General features: G+C 34.6%; 1 pseudogene; it reads right to left on the bottom strand.

Annotated features, from left to right (window-relative positions):
- Nucleotides 1–17,881, bottom strand: part of LOC115067349 — a 108,783-nt pseudogene that overhangs the window by 8,800 nt on the left and 82,102 nt on the right.

Here is a 17,881-nt window from a genome sequence, read left to right on the forward strand (position 1 = left end):
AACTGAGGTATAAGAATGTTAGTAACTTGTGCAAAGAAAAATTGTATTAAGAAGATGAATCAATATTTGAAACATCCAATTTGAAATTCAACACTCTTTTCTTTCTTTTTTTTGTTGTTGTTTGTTTTGTTTTGACTTTTTGAGACCTGATCTCTTGCTTTACAGCTTTAGCAGGCCTGTGCTTCATCATGTAGTCCAGGATGGCTTTGGGCTCATAACAATTCTACAGCCTAATTTTTCTAAGTTCTGGAATTACAATTATGTGCTACCATGCTTGGGGTAATTGTTCAATTTTGAACAGATTTGCAAGCTGTTCATTTAGGTTTGCACACTTGAATTTGAACAAATACTATTGGAACACATATCTCTCTTTGCATATGTTGACTACTGTCAAATATTCATTTCATTTTATAATGAGAATAGAACATTCTAAAATATTTCAATGTGTGCACAGGGTGGGGTGAGAGACCACAGATTTATTTGGCTTCATAATAATATATTAATGTTATATGAGGAACAAGTAGTAGTGGCAATATGAACATTTCAACATTACTAATACAGTCATCCAAGGCTATGCAGTCCAGTCCTGATATGCAAACTTTACAAAGTAGACAAGATACTGGGTCAACACTAGGTTCAGTAATATTTAGGTTATGGTGTTATTGCCACATATAAAGATACCATATATTTCCTTTCTTCCTCTCCTCTTTTTCTTCCTCCCTCCCTCCCTCCTTTCCTTCCATTTTGACAGTATCCATAGCTGGCCTTGAATTGCAGATCCTTTTGCTCGGTCCTCATAGCAGTTGGATTGCAGGCCTATACCAATATGTCTGTTAATAGCTTCTATTTTCTAAGCAACAACAGAAGTACTGAAGAAGCATAAGGTTTTCCTGGGATGTTGCTCCCCACAAAACTGACTGAAAGCTGAACAATGTCATCCTTGGCCACATATAACTGACAATGATTAAGTAAATTAAAAACTTCTATCCCATGTACCTAGCAAAATAGCCCATTCATAAAATATGAGCATGTATTGGAAATAACACTCAATCATTCTAAAAGTCTCCATGCATTCATGTGCTTAACCCTTTCTAAATAATGACACCAAATTAAAGACATATCTGTTTCTATAATGAGTAGTATAAAAAGAAAATATATTACAAGTGACATATAACAATTGTTCTCATTTTTATTTACTGTTAATGGAGATTGAAACCAGGGCCTCACACATGCTAGAGAGGTGCTCTACCTCTGAACTGTAACCTAGGCCCTTATGCATTCATTTCTAATATATGTATATTCACACTAGTGTATGTGCTGTGTCTGAGCACATTTATTCCTTCCTACTTAACAAAATCCCTGAAAATGCACCATATTCTATGTAATTTTTGTGAAAATATTTAGAAGATATATTTAGCAGAATATGTTCCTTGGATATTCATTTTAATTTTTATCCATTTTTTAAATTTTATGTGTATAAATATTTCACATGTATGTATGTAGCATTGTACATGCAATGCCCATGGAGGTCAGAAGAGAGAAGATAGGTGTTTTGGAACTGGAGTTGGGAATGGTTGTTAGATGCCACATGGATATTGGGAACCAAATCCAGGTCCTCTGCAAGAACAGCCAATGCTCTTAACTGCTGAGTCCTCTACAGCTCCCACTTGGGAATGCTTATTTGAATGGTCAGGTATATCAAATAACATCTTCACATAATGAAACATATTCTTAATTTTTTAAAATGACAAAATAATTTTCTTTTTAAATATTTTTTTGTTATTTTTATGTATATGACCTTGCATGCATGTAAATCTGCCCATGTTATGCAATGCCCATGGAGGTCAGAAGAGGGTGTCAGATCCTCTGGAGCTGGAGATATGGACAGTTGATAGCTGCCATGTGGGTGTTGAGAATCAAACCCAGGTCCTCTGTAAAAGCAGTCAAATCTCTTAACTGCTGAGTCAACTCTCTAGCCCTCAAATGATTTTCTTATACATGTATTTGTATCAAATGTTAAATTTGTGGCCTAATATCAATTAGCTAATTAATTTCTTTTATAAGGCATCTTGCTTGTTTTCTGATGTCCATGATTTGGGTGAATTATTTCAGTGCCACTATTGTTGAGAATCAAACCCAGGTCCTCTGTAAAAGCAGTCAAATCTCTTAACTGCTGAGTCAACTCTCTAGCCCTCAAATGATTTTCTTATACATGTATTTGTATCAAATGTTAAATTTGTGGCCTAATATCAATTAGCTAATTAATTTCTTTTTATAAGGCATCTTGCTTGTTTTCTGATGTCCATGATTTGGGTGAATTATTTCAGTGCCACTATGATATTGAGAGCTGTTTATATTCTCATCAATAATATTGAACACAACTTTTAAATCTTTCCTGAATCACAAGCAGCAAAACATATGAGCCTCTATATTGGAAAAGTGTAATGCTGAGATAAGGCAAGGTATTTAAAATAGGATTATAAGCATCTTGGTCCTACTTGTGCTGGCCATGTGGCCTTGTTGCTTTAGTTCCATAGTGCCAGATGTCATGCTGAAATGAACACATGGTAGAGGGATTCTGCTCACTCATACCAAAGTCAACGCGATGAAGGTGTCAGTCACCAAACTTTTCTTGGGCTCACATCTCCAATGATCTCGCTGCCTTCTACAAGCATTCATCTTCTGAAGACCCTACATCTCCCAAGCCACCAACACATAGCCCTGTGTGAGACATTTCAAATCCAAACTCCACAGGAATCTTGTGAGTAAACTAGTTTCACATGTTAATATAGTTTCAAGCTCTGAATATTCATCATCATATCACTTAATTACTAAGAAATTATCAATGACTTCATGTTTTTTGGGTATTTAACAGAATTACACCATGTTTTAAGTTTACTCAGAGCACTCTCTTAATGGAATTGTGTTTGGATGTTCTAACCATGACACCCTCATTCAGGCCTTCCTGTTGGTAGGCTTCATAAGCTACATGAAGTTCTATCTGCTGGTAAGCATCCCAGTCTGTGGGGACAAAATTGTTCCTTACTTTAGAATTTTATGAGAAAAATTAAACATTTCTTGTGCTGAGGGAATATTTGGAATTGAAATATATCTTCATAGCTGTGAGTTACACATATGAACTCACAGCAATGATGACAGCATGCACAAGTACCATGCAGGGGCAGACCAAAAAAATCCTAGCATAAACATGGTAAAGTGAATAAAAAATCTCACCCCAAACTAAGGAACTTTTGGTAACTGATGGTTGCTGGGAAGGGTAGAGAGGGGTCTATTACAGGGATCGCAGCAACATGACTCTTCGTAGGTTGATTGGGCTCCAGTGGATGGACACATCCTGAGGGGCATATGGAGACACAAATCTGACTTATAGGTTTCCTTGTGCATATAGTGAAGTAAATTGAATTGGGCAAGGGGCAATGGGGGTAAGTGTAGATGGGGGAGTAAACCTAAATACCATCAAACATATTGTATGACAATAACAAAAATTTCAAAAAAAATATGAAATATTTCATAGGAAATGTTTTCCTTCCATTTGCAACACTGTAAATAACTTTTAGAGCATTGCAAGCTTCTTTTTCTTAATTATGAACAAAAGATAATATTAATGAAGTAAGTTCACACTGAAGGTTACTTCTGTATAACTCTTCCTATTAACACAGGACTGTTTATATAGCTAAGCAAATCCATGAATGATTACTAAATGATACAATATTCCATGAAACAATTTGAAATAATAATTTGGAATATTGACCTGAGCAGATTAGAACAAGATATTTCACAATATCATATTGTAGAAGTAGTAAATAAGAAGGAAACATTTTTTCAGATTTTATAAGAAAAAAATAGGAAAAGTTTTCATAAGTTTTGGGTTTAAAATTATAGAAATTAAACCAATTTGATTTAATTTTGTAATTACAGAAATTAGATCTATTTATTTTGAAGTGTTTTTATCTTTATTATGAGAAAAAAAGCTGAGATTTTTTTTATTGATGTACAAATGACACTAACAATTATGATTGAAGAAAAATTTGCCCAATGAAAAATGCCTCTGTAAATTAGTATAAAAACATAATTATGAGAAATCCATATGAACCAATTTTATTCCTAAACATGTATTTTAACCTACTAATGAACATATTATTATTAAATATATTTTTTGTTTGTTTGTTTGTTTGTTTGTTTGGTCTTTTTGAGACAGGGTCTCCCTGTAGCTCCAGCTGTCCTGGAAATCACTATGTAGACCAGGCTGGCCTTGAACTCACAGAGATCCACCTGCCTCTGCCTTCCGAGTGCTGGGATTAAAGGTGTGCGCCACCATGACTGGCTAAATATATTGTTTAAATTTAAAAAAAAAATGTCTTCACCAATAAAAATCAGAGACTTATGACTGAAACTAAAAAAGTGCTGTGTGCTTCAATGAATTAACTTTCAAAGCACTGGAGCTAGTAGACACAGATGTAGAGATATGGTATCAAGGTTTGTGTGTACTACTTTCTTCATCATGTAATAACCACTTTGACACTCTGAAAATTCTTCATGCAGTTCTTTATTAGGTTGACAGGAGAAATCTCTGTAATGTTGAAAATAAGAAAAAGCAGGGAACTTTAAAATAAATTCTGAAAACTAACAAAAATTTTATGAAAGCACCTTAGTAACAATGAACATTACTCTATAGTGTGGAAAATACTTGCTTTTCACTATAAAGTATTAATATGTGGGGTATTCATTTCTTCAGTCTATCTAAGTATTTTTAATTTATGTAAGTGAGTTTAACTCTGGAACTCACATCTTGGAGGAAGAGAACTGATTCCCATAGGTTGTCCTCCAAAACCATTGATGGCTGTGGCATGCAGAAATTGCTACACAATGCAATTAATCAATTAATTAAAATTTAACTAAAAAGAGGTTGAAAATGTAAAACTTGATAAAGTACATTTTTATGTTGAATGCATATACAATACACATTGTAATCTCTTGTGTCAAAAGACAATTATTTTAGTTATCTTTACCTGTATTTGATATGTTTTTTTCCTGATTTTATGAATGTTCTGAGTGATTACAACAACGATTCCTATTATTACTAAAAAGCTTATTGGAAATAATGGATATATTGAAAGGTAAATCTCCTAAACAGAGAATTGATTTAAAAAATTATACTGACATATGTGGATCCAAATTTGAATTTCGTCTAATTCATGTGTTTAGCAAATAAGTTTATGATAAATGATAATAGTGAAAGTCTTGAATTACCTTGGATGTTACTATAAGATCATTTCTAGTCAGAAATTTATCATGTATAATTCAGTGAAAATTATTTATTACTATACAAATAAAATAAAAAATTTAAAACTATAAAATGGAAGTTTTATTAATTCTTTCATCTGTTCTATATGGATTTTTTCATATTCTTAGTATATGTAGCAGACATTACACACCCTTAGTGAAAATTGCATCCCTTTGAGAAGTTAGAAAATAAAGTTGGCACTCAGAGATATCACTAACAATATATATTAATAATAAAAAAATTAAAGAGTGGGCTGATAAAGAATATTCTTGATATATCTTAGTAAATAAACATACATTCTAAAAGGTAGTGAAAGGAAAATGTTTCTTTGATGATTGGCAAGTGAAGGAATAATTAAGTTAATTTATTTGCAATAATCCAGTTATTATAGTAAATGCCAAAAAGCAAACAATACATTTTTTTCATTCAGCACAAAAATGAGAATATAAAGAAAAGCTGAGTGCCTAATCTAATGATACATTCATATTTGACATAACATGATTATATTTTCTTGCTTGAGAAGAAATCATATCTCTTATGGATATGACATAATCAATCTTTATTTGAACTCTTTTCCTGAACTTTTTTGTACCATATATCCCTGAATAAACTACAAGGCATTTATCTCAAATTAAATTACTTTTTTAAATTATGTAGGTGATTTTTTAATTATTTTGTTTTCCAACTATTTATTCATAAAGTAGAATCCTTTAATAATTGGTTTTAAATGTTATTTAAGCACAAAATAAATTTATGTCAACTGGTTTCAGAAATAATATTTTGAAGCATATAAAATTTGTCAAATAAATTTTGTATGTTTTTTCCCTTCTAAAGCGAAATACATAAGCTTAAATTTATGTCTTTGGCTTTACGGAGAGTCTAGCTGGTGTTAACTCTTTTTTCTTCAGTTGGATTAATTTATTTGTAAATTAATCGGAGCCACTTTGTTTTAAAGATGCACAAGTTTCTATTTATCAAAATTTTATTTAAACTATTCAATCTCTTGATGTTCCTAGAAGAATTCTGGAACAGTTTTATATAGAGATAAGACCTTCCTTAGTGACAAATTGAATGCAACTTCTACCTTCAGTCTGCATCTGGCTCTGCAGGTTGCTCTACAAACTGACTCCTGCCATCATCTTCTAATTCTGGTATAGCTCATGGAGGGAAAACAGCAATATGTGATCAAATAACTTTGGATTTCCATTCTTTATTTACTTGCATATTTAGTATGTAAATATGCTATATTTGCATCATCTCTACTCATCTTTCTCCTCTCTCCAACTCTTCCCTTGCCCCCTACACCACCATTTCTCAAAATTCATTATCTCTTCTATTAAAAAAGCTGTTATACAGACACACAAAACCTAGTGAATTCAATTAGTGTTGCCCTTATGTGGATGTGTTTAGGCTGACCATGCAGGATTGGGGGGTGGTCCTTGAAGAAAATGTTTTCTCCCTCATTCAGCAGTCATTGACTGAAATCACTGTCAAGTCCAGAAGACATTAGGGCTCAGCAGGTTCATGGTCCTCAGGGTCTTACAGTCTTTCTACTTCCTCTTCCACAATGTTCGCTGAGCCTTACTTGGAGGGGTTACATTGTAGTTGTATCAGTCAGAAACACTATCCCTCATTCTATGGATTCTTACCAGCTATGAATCTCTGCTGAAAAAGAAGAAGCTTCTTAGATGAGGCCTGAAATCTGGACCTATTTATGGGTATAAGAAAAAGTAATTAGAAGCCAATTTTTAATAAAGGTTCCATGAAAGCCAAAGTTTTCTATAGTTTTTACACATAAACAGAAGCTTATTCTTGCTTCTTTACTAGAATTTAGACTGCATACATTTAGGCAATTTCCATTTGCTTTTTAAATCTTGCTTTTTTTTACTGATCTAAAAATAAAATTTTTAAACTCAGTTTTTTATCCTTAGTTATTTTAGATATACTTTCAGAATTCCTTTGAGTAATTAAAGTTTCCATGTAAAAACTTTAGATATTACTAGAAAGAATCAGAAGATAACTTCCCAGAAAACTGCTAGAATTTTATGTTGCTTGTCCTCATAGATGATTCTATTTTGAGGTTTATGTCTCCTGGATTTCTGGAGTCCTGGGGATCTGAACTTATATATGGAGGAGGATTTGAGATGGGCTGGTGGGTTTAAGTTAGAAGTGACAATGTGGGCATGGCAGCTGCTGCCTTGAGGCCTCAGAGACCTGTAACAGATTTTCACTGGTAAGATTTAAATAACTACTTAATGTTAGCAATCACCTCTTTTCAGATGAAAACTTTCAAGCATTTTATTCAATGAAGAATTAGTGTTTGCATCTAAAAGTTGTTTCTGAGCTAGAGAAAATGCAGTAGCTTCCCTAAAAATATAAATGTTGTCTGCATCACACAGACTTAACTGTCTGGAAATCATCAAGTTTTTCAACTCTTTTCTGACTGCATCCTGGTCATTTTTTAAATCTGTTTACTATCAAACATGTACAGGAGCCTTTTAATGCCATCCAACTCCCTGTGCACAGCTCTTCAGAGGAAGTTCTTGTAGTATAAGAAACTCAAGTATTTTGTCATCCTATACCATTATTCATTGTTATAAAAGTCACACAAAGTCACTGTAATGAAATATATCCAGTAACTAACTTGTAAAGATTTCTGGAAAAACAAAAACCTTACTTAGCTTAGGGCTTTAGAATTTCTCAGACAAGGCCCATGCCTTGGCTTACTTTCAGTGAGGGTCACAAATGGTGGTACCAGGCGTGATGGGAATACACATAGGAAAACAAAACAAACAAGCAAATACAGAAAAAAAAATCATTGCATCTTGAACCATGAACAGAGTTACAAACTTGTGTTCCACTTTTTCTTTTGTGGTCACATCTCTGATCTTCTAAAGGTTCCATCTTTTCTTACTAACACTACTGCAAGTACCAGAATTATAACCCATTAATTTTTGGAAAACATTCAAAGCAACCTTCTGCCACTAGTACCCAAAGGTTCATGTTCTACTCAAACTTCAAAATACATTTAGTACATCTCCAGCCAAGTCCCAAAATCTTATCTATTCCAAAATTAGCCAAAAGTTCAAGCTCCAAGTTTCATCTGTTATGCATAGAAAACTTTCAGCTATAAGCTATGGCAAAATTCAAAATCATAAATAGCATACTTCCTAAATAGAGGTGCACAGTAAACTTTTCTACTCCAGAAAATACAAATCTACATGTATAAAAACTGCAGCCCAAAGCAGGGCTGCAGTCCAACAGACCAACCTTTAAAACTTAAGGCTCTATATCCAGCATCCAGGACAAATTGTGGTAACAGGCAGACTCCCAACAGCTTGAGAAAGCCCACACCAGCTGTAGTTCACCTGGCTACTCTTTTTGGCATGTTGGTTATAAATTTCCTCTGTGGGCACTGCATGTTGCTGACAACTCTGTCTTTCTTGATTTTCCATTTCAAATTCAGCATCACTTCTACAGTTCCACTAATATCCCCGTCAAAAACTCACTTCAGGACCTCTGTCCCTGCAACTTACTGCCTGGATCCCAGGCTTTACTTCAGAATCATGTGAAAGCTGCTGAGCCCTATACGTCTAACATTCTGTTTACCTATAAAAATTATGTGGTGAGCACAGTGCCAAATTCTGCAGCTTAAGGCAGCTTCCCCAGGGCCCTACTTTAGTTATAGATATAGTGGCCTTTATTCTGCTGGCAAACTACAGTTCTGATGTGGCTTTGAGTTTACAGAATACCTCAGGGAATTTTCCTGAAATGATTCTATTATGGAAGTTCCTAGAAACAAATTAACACTGCTATACCACTGAACATGTGACATATGGTGAGAGCAATGTGTTTCAAGTCTTCTGAAATGTGCTCATGGAATCTTTATTATTATTCAGATGCAAAGCATTTGAATTCTTTAGTTAGGCTATTGTCACTCTTCCTCCTATTTCCTTAAATACTTTTTCACTTTTTCCCTGACAGGATACAAATTTTCTGCTCTTCCTACTAGCCTTTGATTCTTACTGTTGAACTAAGAAAAAGTGGTCAAAATCTATCTGTGCCATAGCCTGAATGCTTGGCCACTTTGACCTTGGCTATTTTGACCTCTCTGTCAAGTAAACTAGTCAGTAACCTTTAAATTCAGCCTAGGGAAGTCTCAATACATGGGCCCAATGTAATCAAATTCTCTGTCATGCTACAAAACAGCTCTTTTCTATACCATATATAGTAGAATCCATATATCTGCCAGAAATCTCATCAGTAGATTCTTTCTGTTCATCTTTCTATCAGCATTCTGGTGTTCTTTACCCTCACCAGAAAGTTCCATAATACTCTTTTAACTATGTTCTAGCTGCAGTAATTTTTATTAGACAATTTCAGAGTTAGTTAGACATAGTTATTAACATGCTCCTCCAAAAGCTTGTTACTGTTCATTGTCAAGCAATTGCAAACATACCCCTCCATCTTCAGGTCTCGTTATATTTCTTGGTACCAAATTTCGGTATTAGTTAGCTTCTAATTCCTACTGCTAGAGCAGTAAAAATCCCCATAAGATTAACTGGTCAAAAATAAAATCTGTCTGTCTGAAGAACCCCTTTCCAATTTAACTGGTCAATTACCTGGTCATTGGATCATCCCTAGGAAGGCAAATTCATTTTAAATTATGATAAATAGATGAGTGGAATACTCAGAGCTTAATGAGATACTGAACTTTTCCTGCCTGGAATCCTGCCTCCTAAGACAGTGCTTCTGGAAGACCCAGCCACAGACATGTTGGCTTTGTGAAGCTTTTCTTCAGAAAAGTGTAATCACCCTTTTTCTATCCCTTTTCTGAACATTCTTTCTTTAATGCTTTGGGCTGCCAGAGTACCTTGATTTTTTTAACTCTTTCTCTAAAGCCTTATCCTCTCCACTATGTGGCTGCTGGTCCACCACATGCCTGCCCTCCATGCAGGCTCTAAACCTGTAAGGCTCCATGATGTTTTCCCTTTTCCCCTCAATTCTCTTCCTCAAGGCAGCTTCTGAAATTCACAACTTGCCTGCCTTGTGGATTTTTCTTTAAAGTGTAATAAAGTTGTCCTGAAGCTTTTGTTTGAGTCCATTCCTAAGTTCTTTTATGTATGAGACTAAGAACCCTCTAGGGGATGTTGTTTTTCCCTCATATCACTACAACAAAATTCCCAAGGTGACTAACTCATAAACAGAAATTTCTTTAGCTCATGATTTTGGAGTTTCAGTAGCACAACGTGTGTGCTGCAGTGTATGCATTTGATTATTTGTAGTGACTATAGTGGATGACAGAATTAACTGGCAGAATGGCATACTACAACTAACTAAAAAGTCACATCTTCACAGAATGAGACAGAGAGAGCTATATCCAGAAAGAAAGAGTAAGAGAAATAAAGAGAGGGAGAAAGAGAGACTTTCACAATCTTCACTTTTATGTCCCCAATGATCTAATAAATTCTTATGAAGTGCTAAACTTTCAAAGTCATTCAATATCCAGACAAGAGATGCCAGTAAATGGATTTCCCAATGTAGTTTATGGTTGTGGAGAAACCAATGTATCTTCTGAATTGTGTTTACAGGATTCTCAGATGATAATCTTTCATTCTTTGGCTCTGCATCTGGAATAATTTCCTTATTGTTCCATCTTGCTGTTACTTTTCCTTCTTTAAACTGAATGGATGGTCAGGTCTTTGATTCAAGTTTTTTTTTTTTTTTTTTTTTTTCCCATGAGCTAAATTCTTTTGTGTCTTGTGAGTCTTCGGTGTTGGTGCTCTTATGTGAATCAGCCACACATGAGATGGAGAAGTTTTTATGATCTTCCCGTACACTTACCTCCTTACCACCATCAAAATTGCCCACCCAATGACTCCAGTCACACCAAGTTAATATTTTATTGGTATAGCTTTAGTGATCGTGCTCCTTGTGTGTTTAGTTCTGAGAAGGAAATAAGCAAGCAATCCTAAAACAATATCAAGAAATTCTCATTCTGGAGTATATAAAGAGCAAAGGGGACAAAAGCATTTAAAGAATACAATTGCTTTAATTTTTTTCTGTAAAATACTGGTGTTTGTGATTCAAATAATAAAAACGTATTTTAAGGAAATTGTTCTAATTGGATTAGAAAACGCAAAATTAAACAATCCTTGAAAACCTTGAATCACTGAAATTACCTATTAAAACTGCAATTTTATGCATAACAAAATTATCAGTGTGAAATATACTTGATGTTGTACTCTCCTCCTAAACTGTTAAGAAATAATTCATTTACATCACCTTGAATAGTCTCGAGTACATGTTGTAAATTCCTAGAACTTGAATATAATCTTTGTTAATCATATATTGCCATTACTGTTATCTTTAATTTGTCTGCTGTGATTTAGCTTCTACATTAGGCAATATTGCTTTTCTGAAGTATTTCAAAGCTTGAATTCAATACAGTTTTATTTTCTTTTAATTGGATAAACTTAAATTCTGTGGTAACGTTTTCTCACAGGGATGTTATAGAACATTAAAACAGCTATTAAATAATGGCTTATTTTTTGTAACAATTGGCATCTATCACATATTAATTAGCCTTATGCTTTTTCTGATATTTGTTTGTTGCAGGCCAGAACCAGTATATTGGACATTGCTAACTTATGACATGAAATTGAATCATTTGCAGTGATTGTATTTAAATCAGATAAGTGCTAATCTGTTAAGCACTAATGTGTTTGAATACTTTGTTCAAAATGCATTTCTTTTTATGTAGGCATCAAGAGAAGAGGCCAGCAAAGCTTTCCTCTAAGAGTCCTGTGGTCTATGTTGCTCATACTCAACTCACATATCTACTGTGAAAGTAGCAGTAGATATGGAATAAAGGAGCATAACTGTGCTGTTTGGAAGACAAGCTGCAGGCCAGGTAATGCTTGCAGGCCGTGGATTGCACACAAGCATGAAAGGCAGCAAGGGCATTTTTCTCATCATACTCAATGTAAAATTCTGTGCTTCTTCCAGGTATCGCCATCCCAGCAAGTCACTGAAATATTTATTTAAGTACCTATATCAATAAAGCAGAAAGGAATTTAGGCCAATAGCCTGAAAGGAGAAGAGTGTGCTTTCTCGGCTCATGACTTCTACCTCCTGTTTAGACAGTCGTCCAATAGAATGAGTCTCTGGTGAGCACTCAGTAGCAAGGGAAAAGCTTAAGGCTTTATAATTAAAAAGAACTAAGAATAGATCTTGGGGAGCTGACATCATTACAACCTCACTGTACATGCCCTTTGTTAACTCTTATGCTTTCTGGGATGGAGAAAGTCTAGTATCTAGTTACTGCACCCGTATCTCAGCTATTACACTTTTGGCAAGTAGAGGATGTCTAAGCAATGCCAAGCTCTCCCCTTTGCACTTGGGCATGGTTTCTTGAAAAGAAATGATCAAATTAGTAGGTTATCTTGCTTCTCCTAAAATCAACATTTAAAATATGGAAGGAAAAAGACAACAGAAACAAGTATTCATTCATAGTCTTGAAAAATATAGGGAACAAAAATAAAAAGCTATTTCTGGCCAGGGATTTTGAATACTTCCTGAAATAAAATAAACACAACCATAAACTAATGCCATTCAGCCAAGAAGATGATTCACTAGGCAAGAGCAATTACTATTCAAGTACGAGGATTTGAGTTTGCATCTACAGTATCCATGTATAAAATCACATTATTGATGTAGATGAGGAAGAACACAAAAGCTCCCTGTCCAGTCAGACTAGCTGGAGCTGTAAGCTTTTGTTTCAGTGAGAAACCCCATCTCAAGGCAACAAGACAGAGAGTGATAAAAGAAGAAAGTGAAATCCTGCTCTGGACTTTTCATGTGTGCATACAGCTACATGTGCCTATGCACGCATCATGTGTATGTACTACATACACATCAGAGGGAAAGAGAGGGGGGAGAGGGAGAAAAAGAGAAAGCAGGAGAGAGGGAGAGAGATGGTAAGGGGGGAAGAGAAAGAGGAGAGGGAGAAAGAGAGAGAGAGAGAGAGAGAGAGAGAATGTATGCTCTGGTCAAGAATACAATAAAAAGACTTTATTAATTTGCATGTGATTATCTAAAAGCATTACATATATTCAAATAAAAAATGATGTGTTCCTGAGCATGGTGGCACACACTTTTTAATCCCAGCACTCAGGAGGCAGAAACAGATGAATTTCTGTAAGTTCAAGGCCAACCTGGTCCACATAGGGTGTTCTGGGCCAGCTGGGCTACAGGGAGAACTTGTCAAAAAAAGAAAAAGTAATGGGCTATATTCCATTCAACTCTTTATAAGCTAAAAATATAAGATTGACTTTAATACATCTAACCCGCTGAGTACCATAGCTTTGACTATTCTGTATTTTAATCTATAATTCCAGTTATTTAAAAAATTCTGATTTATTTTAAGTGCATGGGTGTTTGTGCGCATGCACGTAATTTCACCATGTGCCATACAATGCACTTGAGGATCACAAGAGAGCATACTGAAACTGGAGTCATGGGTTAGCTGCCATATGGGTGCTGGGAACTCTAAGAGCAGCCAGTTTTCTTAAATACGAAGCCATCTCTCCAGGCCAGCTTAGTTTATTTTTAACAATATGCACCTCATAGTTTTAATTTTCATAATATACCCTGCTGTCTATTCAATAACTGTAAAAGCAGCCAATTCTCTTAAATACAGACCAATCTCTCCAGGCCAGCTTAATTTATTTTTAACAATATGCACCTCAGAGTTTTAATTTTCATAATATACCCTGCTGTCTATTCAATAAATTCTTTCCACTACAGAGGATTAGGTCTTTATCCTCATGATTCAGTGACTGAAAGGGAGATGTCATTCAGTGGGGCTACCACATGACACAAGAGAACAGTATACCTAATTCAAGCTTAGAAAAAGAACAAAATTCAGAACTGGAAACATATGAGTTTTGAGTTTTTTTTATTGGTTTCAAACCATCATGAAGTGAAAAAAATCCTAATTTGATATTTCTATAATAACAATCAGTGAAGAAAATGATTTCTGTATCTATAAACTCAAAAATACATATTCCTTAAAGCAAAGTTTTAAAACATGAAAACCCATAACCCCCTGTAAATTTGATTGTCAGTGAGATTATAAAACAACTTGAAATATGAATATTGTGAGGTATGGCTGGTGCTAATGGCTCATTTTTCTTTAAGTTAACAATCAAATGTCATAAATTATTATCTGTTGACAGTTTGCTTCATTAAACAATTATTAACTTCATTTCCTTTGTGACTTTTTATGAAAATCGGTTTGGTAATAAAGTCTCTTTGGTAATTAAGTAGCAACTGGAACTATTAATAAAAAGAACTTTATTAGCATTCACAAAACAGAGGGAATTGCCATATGTTGTTTACATTTTGTCTCATCATTACAGGAAATTTTACAAAGAAATATTTGAAGTTTAACATATAAATTATGATTGCCTTTACCATGATTTTGTTATGATTCTTAAATGAACATTCAGAAATATGATATGTTTTGTGTTTCAATTTCCAATTAATCACTAATTATGTTGTGGCAGTAGTTCACTTATATAGCCTTTGTCTAGCTTTTCAGGCCTCTCTCTCTCTCTCTCTCTCTCTCTCTCACACACACACACACACACACACACACACACAGAGACACACACAGCCACTGCTAGTCTTCAATCCAAACTCTGCAACTTGAAAATAGACCCAACTTATGATCGTCATGAAATTAAATTTAAATTCTATTTATATCATGTAACCTTACTGTTATACAAACTTCTGTTTTTCTATATTATCTATACTTTATTGTCCTGATACTTTTGTTGAATATATCAGATGTACTTTGTTTTTTTTTACATAGACTATTTTTTAAATTATCACATACCATTTCAAAGTAGAATAGAATAATATTCGTATTTAGGTACATCTTATATTAAATAAAAATGGGGAAAATTCAATATTAATTTTATATTGGATATTGGCTAAAATTTCTTCTTTATATAACAGAATTAAAATTGTAGGTTTTAATTAGAACACTACTAACACAATTGAGATCATAACTCACTCATAGTAGCAAAATAAAGCCATGTACTTTACATTTCCATTGTCTGAAAGTTACCAATTTAAAGATACCACAGTCTGTAGCTGCTGTGTATAGATGTATTTGCCATATATCTATACTCAAAGTAAAAATATCAATTGGGTTGCAAAATATTGCACATTTCTCATGTGAAACTGGTACACATTAAGTCTCTAATTTTTAGATACATGTAGAAATATGAACTAAACATGAAAAAGCAAGAATTTGAAGAATAGGCATTATTTAGAAATAACAGTTTCTTCTAGATTCTATTGAACCATCACTATGTGAATGGATATGCAGTTTGAGTTTATTTTCTCTTTTATTTAGGTGTTTTGATGTGCTTTTGTCTACCCAATGAATGTAGCACAACCAGAGCAACATCTGCAAAATTTCAAAATATTCATTTGTAGCTATGGTTTCTCAAAGGACATAACCTTGACTTATGGTAATATCACCTATTCTCTAGGGCTTTGTGAACCTGTTTGTGAGGAGAGAGAGTAGAAATGACTATAGTAGAATTGTTTCTAGGTAGCCAGTTGGAATGTCCACAGTGCCATTTTATAACTTATCTATGTACTTGATCATTTCTGGTTCCTGGACTCCTCTCTCTATTTGGCATTTGGAACTTCTTTATCTGCCACCCTTCATTACAATATCTAAGGCAATCATCATGCTGAATTAAATGAGCCAGTCTCAAAAAAAAAAAAAAAAAAAAAAAAACCAAACAAACAAATGTTTCTCACTTATGTGGGATGTATGGGAACCAAATGACATGAAATTAGAGGAGAAGGATGGCATATAAGGGATCTGGGAGCGGAAGATTACAGGATAGTATACAAAAGAATATAGAATGAATTGCAGTGATTAGAGTACAAAACAGAATGTATGAAAATGTTATGAAGAAGCCTTATTGTGTGTAATTAATATTTGTTAAGAAGGAGGAGTTAGAGGATGTGGAGGAGGAGGAGGAAGAGGAAGAGGGAGGAGGAGGCATGCTTTTATTTTATTTTTTTTCAATTGATAGATCACTTCCCACATCTATCAGTTTGGAGCACTGAGGCTTTAAGTTATAAGAAAAATGAAAGAGAAATAATGAGGGGGGAGGATTAAGTGGGGAGAGGGATGGCAGAGCAAAATAGAGAAGAGGACTGGAAGAGGGGTAACTGAATTTAAGACTATTTGAAATAGCCATATGGAAACCTACTATTTTATAAGATTTGTATATATTCATATGAAAGAGTTTACATGAGTATACTACACAGGGAATTGTGGTCATCCCAGACACTATAGGTTACCGACCAAAATGTACAGTGGCAGGTGTGGGGTACCAGCCCTTGAGTTGTTGGTCAGATGTGTCCCACAGACCTGCAAAATAATATAGTTTATTGTTATTGGACAACAAAGCTTGCTGGTTAGATTCTATTGCTGAAGACCCAATGGACATTGAGAAATTCGGTTGGTACTGACATGGAAGCTTCCTACTTCCTGGCTAGCTCTCACAGTTCTGGAAGGTGCTGGACAGGACAATATGGGAAAAAAGTTATGAGCAGTCATATCCAGCCATGAACCCTGAAAACTTCAATAATGATGAATGTAGCAAGATATGCCCACATATGCAATGGTGACACAAATATTATGGGGTACCAACTGCATTGTTATTTGATTTAAGGTCCATTGTATAGGAAGAAACACATGCTTGACATTACAAATCTGGCCAAGAACCCATGGTTTGGGAACTCATAGACCCAGGATTAAGCCTACTTGTACTATTTTGCTAAATGGGCATAATATCAAACTGCCAACTAACTTTATGTCTCTCTACCCATATATTAATGCAACAATCAGATCTCATCAGGGAATTGTGCAATAGATAGTGATTAACACAGAAACTCAAAACCAGTTAAAGTGAAGAGACTAAGTCACTACAGAGTGCTTAGTCATAAACAGAACATCTATATCAATTTGTGCCAGAAGTCTCAGGGTCCATCACAGAAACGTGGAGAAAAAACTGTAAAAGCCAGAGGCTGATGAAGACCAGAGTGAGACAGTGTCTTCTGAACATGGCAGGATCACTGCACTCACAGAACGTGTGGTTGTCTGCACAAGTTCTGTACAATATCAAGCCAGTCAGTCTATAATGGCATGGCAAGTTTTTCCTCAAGCTTTCACCTTTTACTGAAGATTTATATAAAGTTGACAGCTTCTGTAGGAGGGAGAAATTATTTGTCTTTAGTTGGTCTCCTAGGAGATTGAACATGTGCTAGTAGGTATCCTAGTTAATACCCAGGTATATGGGCAGTAAAAGTGGAATGGATGGGTTATTAATTTAAATAAAAGAGGACAGGAAGTTTGAGGGGGTTTGATCTGGACAAAGCTAAAAGGGGGAAATGGGGATGACTACTATCAAAATACACTGCATGAGCTTCTCAAAGAATTAATAGAAATATTTTTTTTTTCATTCTTAGACAAATGTAATT

The sequence above is a fragment of the Nannospalax galili genome, unplaced genomic scaffold (assembly GCF_000622305.1).
Source record: "Nannospalax galili isolate Female #2095 unplaced genomic scaffold, S.galili_v1.0 scaffold625, whole genome shotgun sequence".
Lineage (NCBI taxonomy): Eukaryota > Metazoa > Chordata > Mammalia > Rodentia > Spalacidae > Nannospalax > Nannospalax galili.